Genomic DNA, 11,918 nt, shown 5'->3' with positions numbered 1-11,918 from the left:
TTCATCCAAGATATCTGTAGACCTGAGGTCTCATTCCTTAAATAACCCACTAGAACAGTTGACCCACTTATGAGGAAATCAGAGCCTCATAATCAACAGAAGTTCATGCCCCATAGTCCACAAATGTGAAAATTCAACTAACAGAGAAATTATTAATGTGTGATTGTCCTTGTTACACATGTCCTCAGGGATCTTCAGTGATTTCTACCCCAGGACGTTATGTCTACCTGCTTTACTGATCTTGAATGCTTTGTGACAAATGCTGTGATCTCTTTTAATGATGTTGCCAGCACCCTCTCAATTGGCCTTTTGGATTTTGCTAATTTAAAACTCTAAGGTTCTGTTTCCTCCTTTGCTCAGGGTTATGCTCTCGCAGTACTACCATGTGCGGTGGCCCACAGGTGTGCCTTGACCTGTCAGGAACTGGGCTGTTCGGGCTGGGCAGGGCTGTCCGACCAGCCTGTGCATTTAGCCTTGCATTTCAGGTACATGACTGCAATATTTTTCTCCCATACCAACATTATTGTGGGGAATGGTAGGAGGTTCCCTTAGTTTCAGGCTTGTCTAGAAAAAGTTTCATTTTTAAAAAGATCTTTAAACATAATACATTTAATTACATTTACAAATAGTTGAAATTCCTTCATTCTCATTCACTAGGAAAGCTCTAATGAACTTTAAATGAACAAAATAAAAATGAAATGTGACTAAATGGTTCTGAAATTCGAGCCTTTTTAAAGTAATTTTGCTGTTCCTTTTCCATCACAAATGGTGAAAAGGTCACATCTGATTGAAAACCCCATTAGAGTAAATATCAGATTCAGCAATACAATAGCAAAGAGATAAAGATGTATAATTCAGCAGACAGCCAAGTTTGTTTATTTGATGCTTGTCACCTCCTGGAAACCTTATCTTTATTTGGAAGACTCACTAAAAGATTCTTCAAGGACTTCCTATCACTGCACAAGCATTACTGTGCATTTAATGTTATTTCCTGCTGTCTGAGAAAAAATGAAAACGAGTTCAAATCAAGATGTGAAATGATGTGAAAGGCATATCGAAAAGCCAATGGCCAATCTTTAAGAACTGCTTTTATTGCCCAGTTACACTACTAAAATGAAGAGAAAAAACTAAGTACAAGATATAAAACAGAAACATCATAGACTTTAAAAATGATTGTACATTTCAAACAAGGGCAAATGGAATTTCTGAGATTTGAGGGTGGGCAGAAAAATAAACTTAAATCTGGTTTGGATGAGTTTCACATTTACAACAGGCTTAATCCCCTTTACCTAGAATGTGAATCAAGATTACGTGATAAATCACTCTTGAACCTATTTCAGACAAGTATAAGCAAGAACACAATAGCAAAAGAATTATGAGACTATATTTCCAGACTTCTTGAAAATTATTTTCAATAGGATACTATTCATATCAAATCTTACAGCCAACAGGAAAGGTAGAAATAAAGATGATTGCCCTAGTTTCCCACCTTGTTACAAGTCCAAAAGTAATGATCAATGCTTGATTCTTAGAAGAGCACCATCTTGAGAGTTGCGATCAGGCCAAGTTGTGCACTGGGGTGTCACTACCTGAATCCCTCTTGTGGGGTGAGTACCAACTGGAGCCTGGTATGATCTGATCCAACCTCAGATGGCTCATCATGGCTACACTGGCCCAGGTCTCAAGAAAACCAGTGCTGGGAGAGTTTCCACACCTCAATAACCACAATGGCATGTGCTGGAAGAATACAGAAAGTTCACATTAATAAGAAATGATGAAGAGCATATTACCATGATAACTTGTTTGTTTTTGTTTTAATGTTATGTATATTTATACTCATGTATATTATATATTAGATTTATAGTAATTTAAATCAGTAAACTAATTTTCTGAAAATACAAAAAAGCTCTCAAAGAAGTCTTAGGCTTTCATATGTTTCATTCATACAATGAAAATTTTATTTACTAATTATTGTGAAACCAAGACTGTTCTAGATGCTGAAAGACTTTGTGAGGATTACCTTGTCCCTGAGCTAGAGCTTTTAGTCTAGAATTAGAAACTGACAAGTAACTATGCAACTCAGAAAGCATTCTAATGTGTATAATAGAAGGCAACCAGGAAAATTCCTTTTTAATTGTGAGTTTAGATTGCAGGTGGGACTGGTCAGTACAGATGTCCTAGTCGAAGTGGTTCTTAACAGATTTTATTGAAAGAGATGGAGAAGCAGAGGACAGGGCCCAGAGATTCAGGATGATGCAAATCACTCATGTCCCGAGCCTGTCCACTGAATGTAGGGGACCTGAGAAGTCTTTCAAAACCGTTGGAGCATGGATATTGAGAGGAGAATGTGGCAGCGGTAAACTGAAGAGGTACAGCATGAGCTGGCCTCAAACTAATGTTGCCCACTCTGAACTTTACTTTTTATTAATTTTATTGGTACATTTTAGATATACATAATGAAAACATTCATCATAGGGAATTTGTACCTGTACATGATATACATTCCCTTCCCTTCCCTTCAACCCCTCTTTCCCTCATTTACAAAAGCTTTATATCCATTTTTTTCCTTTTATTCTCTCTTCTTTTTGTCCCTTCTTTCCTTTCCCCCTCCCTACTCTGTTTAGAGCAAAAAAAAAAAAAAAAAAGGAAAGAAAAAAGGGCTTCAGCAACTATCAGTGATGGGCATTATTAAGTGTGCTTTACAGAGAGAAATTTGCTATTGAAAGATCATCCATGGTGTTCAAGGTACTTTAGTATATAAGTCAGGGTTCTGGCAGCACAAGGATGAAACATTTGATCTGGGTAACTAAGGACAGCCAAATAAAGGAAACATGGGCAGAGGAGTCTTCAGACAGAGGAACACCAACAAGGCACTCATACTAGCAGGGAACTCATTTGCCCTACGCGTAAAGACCGTGAGGGGAGAGTAATTACCAGAATGCAAAAGGAAGCCGTGTGTGGAGAGGGCCGTAGGACAGCTGCAAAGGGGAAGTTCCTCACAGACTGTGCCAGCAGGAAGCACACAGGGGAAATCAAAACCATGATCCCACCTCAGGTTGGCTTATGCCACTTGGAAGCACAGGGCGCCCTGTCCACGATGACCTTAGATGGCAGAAAAAGCTGGAGAGAGAATCTAGAGAGGAGTGTGACAAGCAGGACATCAAGAGCAGAGCTCAAATTTCAGGGTCCACTATTTCCAATTCCCTGGTCACTAGATATCGTGAAAAAAAAACAATTAAATTATTATGTACAGGAGGAAGCTATCTTTATAGGCCGGTACTCTTTTCCATATAAATAATAAAGTTCATTTATAAGATATTCAAAGAGTGGAATTATTTTTTAAAAACACTAAGGCGCCCCTGGATATTTAAGAGCTGTGTCATAAAATTTGGGCAGTAGGCTGTGCCTTATATTCTCCCTCGTAAGAAAGCAGTGGCCTTGGAACTGTAAGAAATTATTGAAAAGAATAAATTTATATTCATTTTATATGGAAATAACTATTAGAGTAAATTGAACTTCATAATAGAATTTCTAAGGTAATTAGAATTTGTGGAATTTCAAATTTATTTACTTTACTAGTAAACTAATTTACCAATGTAAAACACCTTATGGAATGAAGAAAATTAGTTTTTTTATTCTTTTTTTCTTTAAAGTATTAAAGTATACTTTTCTACTTTTAATGCATTATTATACAGTATAACACATGTTAAGTAGTTAAATATTTAATTTTCTTATATGGATCTTTGGATAAATATAAGCAAAGATTTTGCTGCATACTTTATTTTCAAAGGTAATAATTAGCCCAATATAATATATGGTAATAAAATCGAACAAAAATATATATTATAATCAATTCTTTTCATGATAAAAAGGAGAATCATTCTTCATGAAATATTAAATACACAGCTTCTAGAAAGATAACAACATTGACATATGGAAGAATGCACAGAAGCATTTGACTCTGAGACAAAGATAGTTACAGTATTTTATTCTAGGAAGCCATGAACTAGGTTGTTAACATGTTCAATTCTCCTGAATTTCCTATGTCTTGATTTCTTCTTTTAAAAATTGAAGGAGTTGTGGTTCCGCCGCCTGCCTCACAAGCACAAGGACCCGAGTTTGATCCCTGGTACCAAAAAAAAAATTAAAGGAGTTAAATTAAATGACCACCAGGCTTCTCTCCATTTGTAAACCCCTTTTTCCTGAATAATTAAAACAGCCATGTCAGCAACAAGACATACTGTATCAGCAAAAAGCCGCAGATTCTTCCACTTAAATGTTGTTACCAAAACTTTAAGCTATATGTAGGAGTCTATTTGCACAGAAAATCAGGACAGTGTTATTAAATTTTCATAAAATTGCCAGAATTTATTTTTAAAAGTGGAGTGAATATCAAAAGTAGTTAATATTTACATATAAGAAAAGTAATAAATATCACTGCCTCTCTAGGAATCTGAAGGATTTGCAATAAATGTCCCTACCCTATTTATGTAGCTCCTTGCTGATAACAGTCTTTATCTCACTGTTGGTGGTGATCCCTCAGAGACCGTGTTTGTGAAGAAATTCCATGTGTTTTACAGTTTCCTTATGTTTGATCAGTGAGTCCTACCATGTTCATGGGAGCAAGAATGGAAATCCCTTGGAGAACAAAACAGCAATCGAAGGGAAGCTGCCAGCATCTCCAGAACCCCCTCCCCACCTCATTCCAATGGCTTCAAAATGGAAACAATTTGCAAATTGGAGAACCCCAATGAAAACCCTTAAGAACCCCCATGTATTTGTATTTGTGTTTGTATTTGGGGTGCATTATTGAAGACTAAGGCCAACTGATGGAAGAGAGACAGTGAGACAGTGCTCCCTGGGGAAAAATATATTTTTAGTTATCATTTTTTCTTTTACGTATATTTATGTCCCATAGGAGAATCCTCTTCTATGCTTTTGCTACTGAAAAAGTCGAGAACATCTGTGTGAGTGCTGCTCCCATTGGAGAAGGCTGGAGTGAACCCCCGGCACCAATTCCTACTGCAGTGCAGAGTGAAAGGAGGAGCAGGGATTGTTCTAAGGTCTTCAAGGACTTGGCCACTACTTCTACTCCAGCCCAGAAACAAAAACAAAACAAACAAAAACAAAAATACATAGGGAAAATCTTTAAAAACTGCAAGTAACCTAAGGGCAAGGTCTCTGAAGAGGAAGCAAATGCAAATTATACTCTGGAGCCTCTCCACACTGACACTCCTTTCTCAATTCTCCAGGGTGAGGCAAAGCCAGGAACCAGGCTTAGCTCTCTGGGAGGACAATAATATGTAACCAGTCTCAGAGAAATATGAACTCTCAGAGGAAAAGCGACAAAACATCAAACGTCATCCAAGCACTATTCCGAAAAATCACACCAAAAACCATATAAACAATAAAGCCAAATCTGACTTCCAAATAGAATAAAAATTAAAATGAAAGCACTCAATATTCTCAAACAAAAAGAGAATGCTCACAATATTTATAAACAAAGATTTATCAGAAGAAAATAGGAACTATGGTATATAGAAACTCTTATTTTTATAAGGCATCTAAAAGAATTGAATAATAAAAGAATCACAGAAGAACCTGTCAATGAGCTGGGAAGATGAGATAAAGAAATCTAAAAAGTATTGAAAAGGAAAGAAGAGTTTATAATGACAAGTTAGGACATAGACACATACCCAGGTAGGAATAGAAGTTTCAAATCTTTATAGAAGCAATCATAAAAAAGGAATTCAAATAATAAAGAAGAAGAAACATCTGAAAAATATTATATTAGAAATTTGCAGAATGAAGAAAAATGGAAAGGTAACATCAGAGGAGAGGTAGAAAGCCAAGATATTTACAGATTGCCAGAGGAATGAAATAAGAATGAAACCTAAACAAAAAAAGTGAAATTTTAAGAATTTCAAAATAAAGAGAACTTACAAACACTTTCAGAAACATAAGGACTAAGAATAAATTTTACAATCTGGTTAACATCAATATGTAGTGTAAGAAGAAAATAAACGTATACACAAAGACTGAGAGAAAAACAATAGATTCTGAATTTTATAAATAAACAAGTACATATTTAAACACTATATGAAAATTAAGACATTTTCAGTAATAACACGGTCCAGGCTGTTCCCACAGGAAGGACACCATTGACAATCATCCTAAAATATTTTAGCGAAAAAAGTAATCCAACAAGTGTGTTAGAAACGCAGAAAAGTAAGTAACAGGGAAAAAAATGAAATGTATTCTGCCTCTAGATCACAAGCGTAGGACAGCTCACCTCTAGCTCTTAGCTCGCATTCATCCCCAGTTTCCTACAGGATTCTGTCTCTGCCTGTGAGGAACCAGGCAATGGGAGCTGATTCAGGGCAAGAGGGGTTGGAAATCCGAATCATATAAAACTTAATGGCAAGTGTCTACTACATGAGTGATACTCAACAGCAACATGCTTAGCACTCATAAATTTCATCTTATATGCTTTGCTGCAAATAAAAGTAATGAAGTGTCATATTTCTAGCTATATGATGGACACACAGCAGCTGTTTAAGAACATCAAGTACTTTTTTCCTGCATGTTTATCAGTGATATGAGCTTACCCCAAACAGGCCCTCATCAGAGAGCTGGGGAATCAGATGCTCATCTGTAAATTTGTAAGCATATTCTATTAATTTATTTTCTGCTTTTTTTTGGTACTGGAGATCAAACTTGGGACCTTGAGCTTGTGAGGCAGGTAGCGGCACCACTGAGCTAGATCCCCAATTGTATTAATTTTTATGACAAATAATAGTCAGATGCCTCTTCTGGCTCTAAACCAGACAAGAGGCTCTGCTCCAATATCACTGTGGGCTTCCTCCTTCTCTCTGATGTCACACACAAAAGTTTGTATACCTAAAATTTTCCAGGCCATTTGGCTTCCGGTTTTAGAGTGCTTAAAATAAAATCTGAGGGATATTATACACTTCTTGGATTTCAAAAAAGAAGACTTTTCACTAAAAGTGAAAAATGCACATCTCTACAGACACATGTATCCTGAGGATGAAAACATACATTTATATGTATATGTATTTATATGTATATGTATACCCTACTTATGTCACAAAGGATTATAATCATAGAAAACCACCTAAATAATTTAGAACCTAAAATTAATTTTAATTATTATGATGGAATATATCTAGTCTCTAATTTTGTTGGTCAGTATTTCTTATCTACAGTTAAACAAAAACTCCTATTTGTCTGAGAAGTATTCCTAGCAATTCTTTAGAAAAAAGCCATGTTTCACATTTAAAAGAGGATGCGTTTTACTTTTGAATTTAATTTCAAAAGAGATTTAGATTTTAAAATGATCATTATATATTTCCCACAAGAATTCATGCACAGAAGTTAAAGTTAAGAAAGTGTCAAATAGATGTGAGAGAGTGGGAGATTGTAAATCATTGTAAAATGTCTTGCACTGTTTGAAGAATGGTACAAAAAAATTCAAAAAGGATATAGAAAATGTGAATGATACTATTAACCAACTTCACTTATTTTACATTTCTAGAAATCCACCCCAAATGAAGGATAGACATTCTTTCCAAGCATATGGTAATCCACTGAATTCAAATATATTCATAATAAATCAGACCTAAACACTTTTTATAAGACTGAAATCATACAGTTTGTCTTATGGTCATGAGTACAGAAAATATCTGGATTGAAGTGAAATGAAATAAATGAAAAATGCAACTTTAAAAAGTAACCCATGGGCCAGGGATTTAGCTCACTGGTTTCAACACCTGCTGCACAAGCACAAGGACCCGAGTTCAACCCCTGATGCCAAAATAAAAGTAACCCAGAAAGAATCAGAAGATCTGAAGAGTATTGTGACTATAAAAGAATGTGGATCTATAATTAAAAATCTTGCACAAAAAAATGTCAATACTTGTAATATTTTACCAGTAAATTTTAACAAACATTGAAGGAAAAAGTAATACCATTATCTCAGAAATGCTTCCAAATCCCTGAAAGAGAAAATACTTTGCATTCCATTTAATGAAGCCAGTGTAGCACTGACTCAAACATTTGAGAAGGACATTACCATAAAATAAAATACAAGTAAATATTTCTCACAATGTAGATGCAAAAATAAATTTTAAATTAAATATTTAGTGATATACAATAAATAGACACATAAAGAGTTTGTCCTGCAGAAGCAAAGTTGGTTTAGAATTAAAAGTAAGTAAGTATAACTTACCATATTATCTGAATGAAGGTGGAAAAAAATATATGATAATAGTGAGACTCCAAAATTCCTATCTTTATTTATGGTCTGTAAAAAGTCTTAGGAAGTTAGCAATTAAAGAGAATTCTCTTAGCTGTAGAATTCCTTTGTAGCTAAAAATCTATAAGTAACATTTTAGTTATTAGTGAAATACTCAATGCCTCCCCTTGTATTTAAGAAGAAAGCAAAAATGCTTACTAGTAGTCACTTCTAGTCAAGATTGTGTGGGAGACCTTTCCTATGCATTTAGTCTGCAGAAGAAAATAAAATCAAAGAGATTCAAAAGAACAGAAATTGACTTTATATGTGAAAACTTGATCATGAAAATTGTTTTTAAACTCACAAAAAATTGTATTATTACAATGAACAAATGTATTTCCAAGTTAACTGAATTCCAGATTACTGTATGTAAACAATAAATTGAATTTCTATATACTAGAGACCAAAAACATTTAAAATAATTTTAAATGCCATTTAAAATGCCACTAGTTATTATATAATATCTACGACTAAATATGATGAGATGTCTGCAATCACTGAACAAATAGACACAAATATACGTGAGAAAAAGATCCAAAAAATGGGAAGTGTGGAAAAAATTAGAAATGCTCTATATTTCTGGTAAGATTTTAAATTTGTATGGTTTCTTAGGAAGACAGATTGGCAATCAGTACCAACACTCTTATGCACACATTACCTATGATGTATTCATTTTGAAGTATATACTAAAGAGAGATGTATATTTTTATAACAAATATGATATACCCAATATTTGTTCATAGCAGTACACGTGTAATAGCCCCAAATTTAAAACAATGCAAATACCCATTACATGTGGAATGGCTAATAAGTTGTGGTACACAGTGATACATAATAAATCTAATACGTAAAAATTTCATGAGTGCAAAGTAGATTTTATAATTTAAAATATCCATTATTGATTTAGTAAATATAACAATTATACAGCAACAACAAAGAGCACAACTTCTGATGCACACAACAACACAACCGCCTCTCACAGATATGTTAGCTAAGGAGTTCAGCACACTCCTGCTATGGAGAATGAAGCGCATTGACAGAAAGGAGAAGTGCGTGAGTCTGGTGCTGCTGGAAAGGTCCTGTGCATTGGCCTTCCAGTGGTTACATGGGGAGATACATTGGGGAAAGTCCATCAGCTTGTACTCTTAAGATTTAAGCACTTTTGTGTTTTAAAATTATATTTCCAGTTTTTAAAAAGCCAGAGGATGGGGTTGCAGAAGTAAGCAATTTGTCCGTCTGAGTAGAATGTTTTACACAGGCCAACCTCATGGCATTTCCACCGGATGTTCCTAATAGTACTTCACATACATGCTCTTCATTCTTAACTGTTCACTATATGAAAAAGAGCTCCAGATCTTTAGCTGCTCTTTGTCCTCATGTCCTCAGCATCTAACTTATTAACAAACATAAAGAAATAGACATGGCAGGTGAGCATGAGGAATAAACTTTAGAACACATGCACATATAATTTAGCAGAAGTATTTTCTTTCCCTTTCCATCAATGCAAGCTAATTTTGTGCTTAAAATGCAGGATATACACAAAACTGTTCCTTTCATTCTACAGCAAAAGCCTTTTTGTGAAATCCACTGCAGTGTGTATGTCTTCTCCATAATACAGATACCTTTAAAATACGATTCAAAGGATACCAGAGAACCACTGTGTCAGTGGTCAAATAGCACGTACTTGAACAATGGTAAGCTTCCACTAAAGGTGAGCAATACAATTTCTGAGAAACATTTGGTTTTTCACCTTGTTTTGAAAAAATATGATTAAAAACAATAGATAAAATATATAATATAAAATATTTCCAAAGAGTTCAGGAATGGTGGAAGTCCGGTTCGTTAGATGGCCGGACAGTTGGAAATGGATTGTAAGGGACGGCTGCTCTCAAGCAGCAGCAAGAGGGTATCTGCTGCTACTATAGTTACCACCAAGCGATATAGCATAAACCATATCTTCTTTGTTTATATCTGGGGCAAGTGAATGTTGCATCTAAAAGAGTTAGGCGATTACCATTAAAAGCAGTTGAAAATGAGGAATAAGAGAGGCTCTGTATTTACCAATCAGAAGCAAAAGGCATAATTCCAAAATGATTCTTAAACTTTAATTCACTGAGACACAAAATTACCAGCACTCATTTGTGATGAAATTGCTGCTCACATGAGCCACTATATGAAATATAGTTCTTGGATAGTAACAGCAGGGGTACAATAATTTTATGACATCAAGATATTTTCCTCAAGAGTGGCCAGAGAGGGCAGTGGATGAAACACAAATTTTGACTGCTGATGAGGACTTGAGAGGCTTATGATAATGCACAGAAGAAAGGGCAATTCCCAAGGCTTCAGGTGCCTACAGACATTGGACTGTGTTGTTAGGTCACATTTTAAACGTGTGCAATGGGCCATTCCTTCAGTAAATAATTAATTTTAAAACAAGAATATAAAAGCTATTGAGAAAGAGCTCATAACAATCAGAATAGCCTGCCTAAATTATCCATATAATTCTCCTCTCTAGTTTATATTGACTAAATTGTGTGTGTGTGTGTTCAAGTCAGTGACAATGAACACAAGGTAGTTCTTCTGTTTTGACCTATCTCTATATTTTTCCTCTTTTTAAAATCATTTATGTGTAAATATTTTATTTATTTTGCAAGTAAGTCAAAGATAAACTTACTTAAAAATACGCTAGGAATATTATTGCTACACCCCAAATAACAAGAATGGTAATGTATTTCCACAAAATAACACTAAGTGCTAGATTTTTTTAAATGAATTTTTACATTGACAAGCATATCTGTGCTTCTTCACTTGCAGTGTTGAGAATTTCCTACCTAGGGGAGAATCTATGGAGACAGTAAATATCTTCAGAGCATTTTCGAAGGGTATCGCCTCTCTAGCCCGCTGCAATTCTGAGCCGGAAGGACAAGAAACCTTCTCAGCAGATGGGATGGCATAATGTAGCTGGGGCTGGGGATTTGCATGAATATGAATTACAAATAGCACCGATAACATGGTGTTCAGAAGCTGTTAGGAATCTTGAATGTCAAAGTCATTTAGCTGACATTTGGAGGGACATAATTACCTTAAGAACATGGAAATGGGTTGGTCTAAATTGCATGGGCAGAGAATCACAAGATACACAATGGCATTGCTTTGGCAATAATTGTGACAAGTGGGCAGGGCCAAGTAAGCCAAGAATGACATACATTAATGCAGTGACATTTTTTCAATGTGTGTTGCCCTTTCAAAATATGCATATGAAACCTAAATAACCTCTGACCCATTATAAAATAACAGGAGAAAAAAATATATAGCATAATCCTATCACTGACAGCCTAAAGAAATGACAGTTCATTCACATTTCATACACAGTTATACATTTCAAACATGTAAACTGCATTTAACAATTCTAGACCACAAATTTCATCATTTATAGGTTTGCTTGCAATTTATTAAATGATACCTGGAGTACTTGCTTTGAAAAAGATAACAGTTCCTGATTTTAGCATATGATAATGTTAACTGAATCTGCTCTACAGTATTAGCATAAATTATTAACCCAAAATGACATATTTAATTGTAAATAAGTGGTTCCAACTAA

Source organism: Heterocephalus glaber, unplaced genomic scaffold (assembly GCF_053883595.1).
Source record: "Heterocephalus glaber isolate CG9 unplaced genomic scaffold, H.glaber_assembly_v1.0 deba00001481, whole genome shotgun sequence".
NCBI lineage: Eukaryota > Metazoa > Chordata > Mammalia > Rodentia > Bathyergidae > Heterocephalus > Heterocephalus glaber.
Note: the sequence above shows the minus strand (reverse complement) of the source record.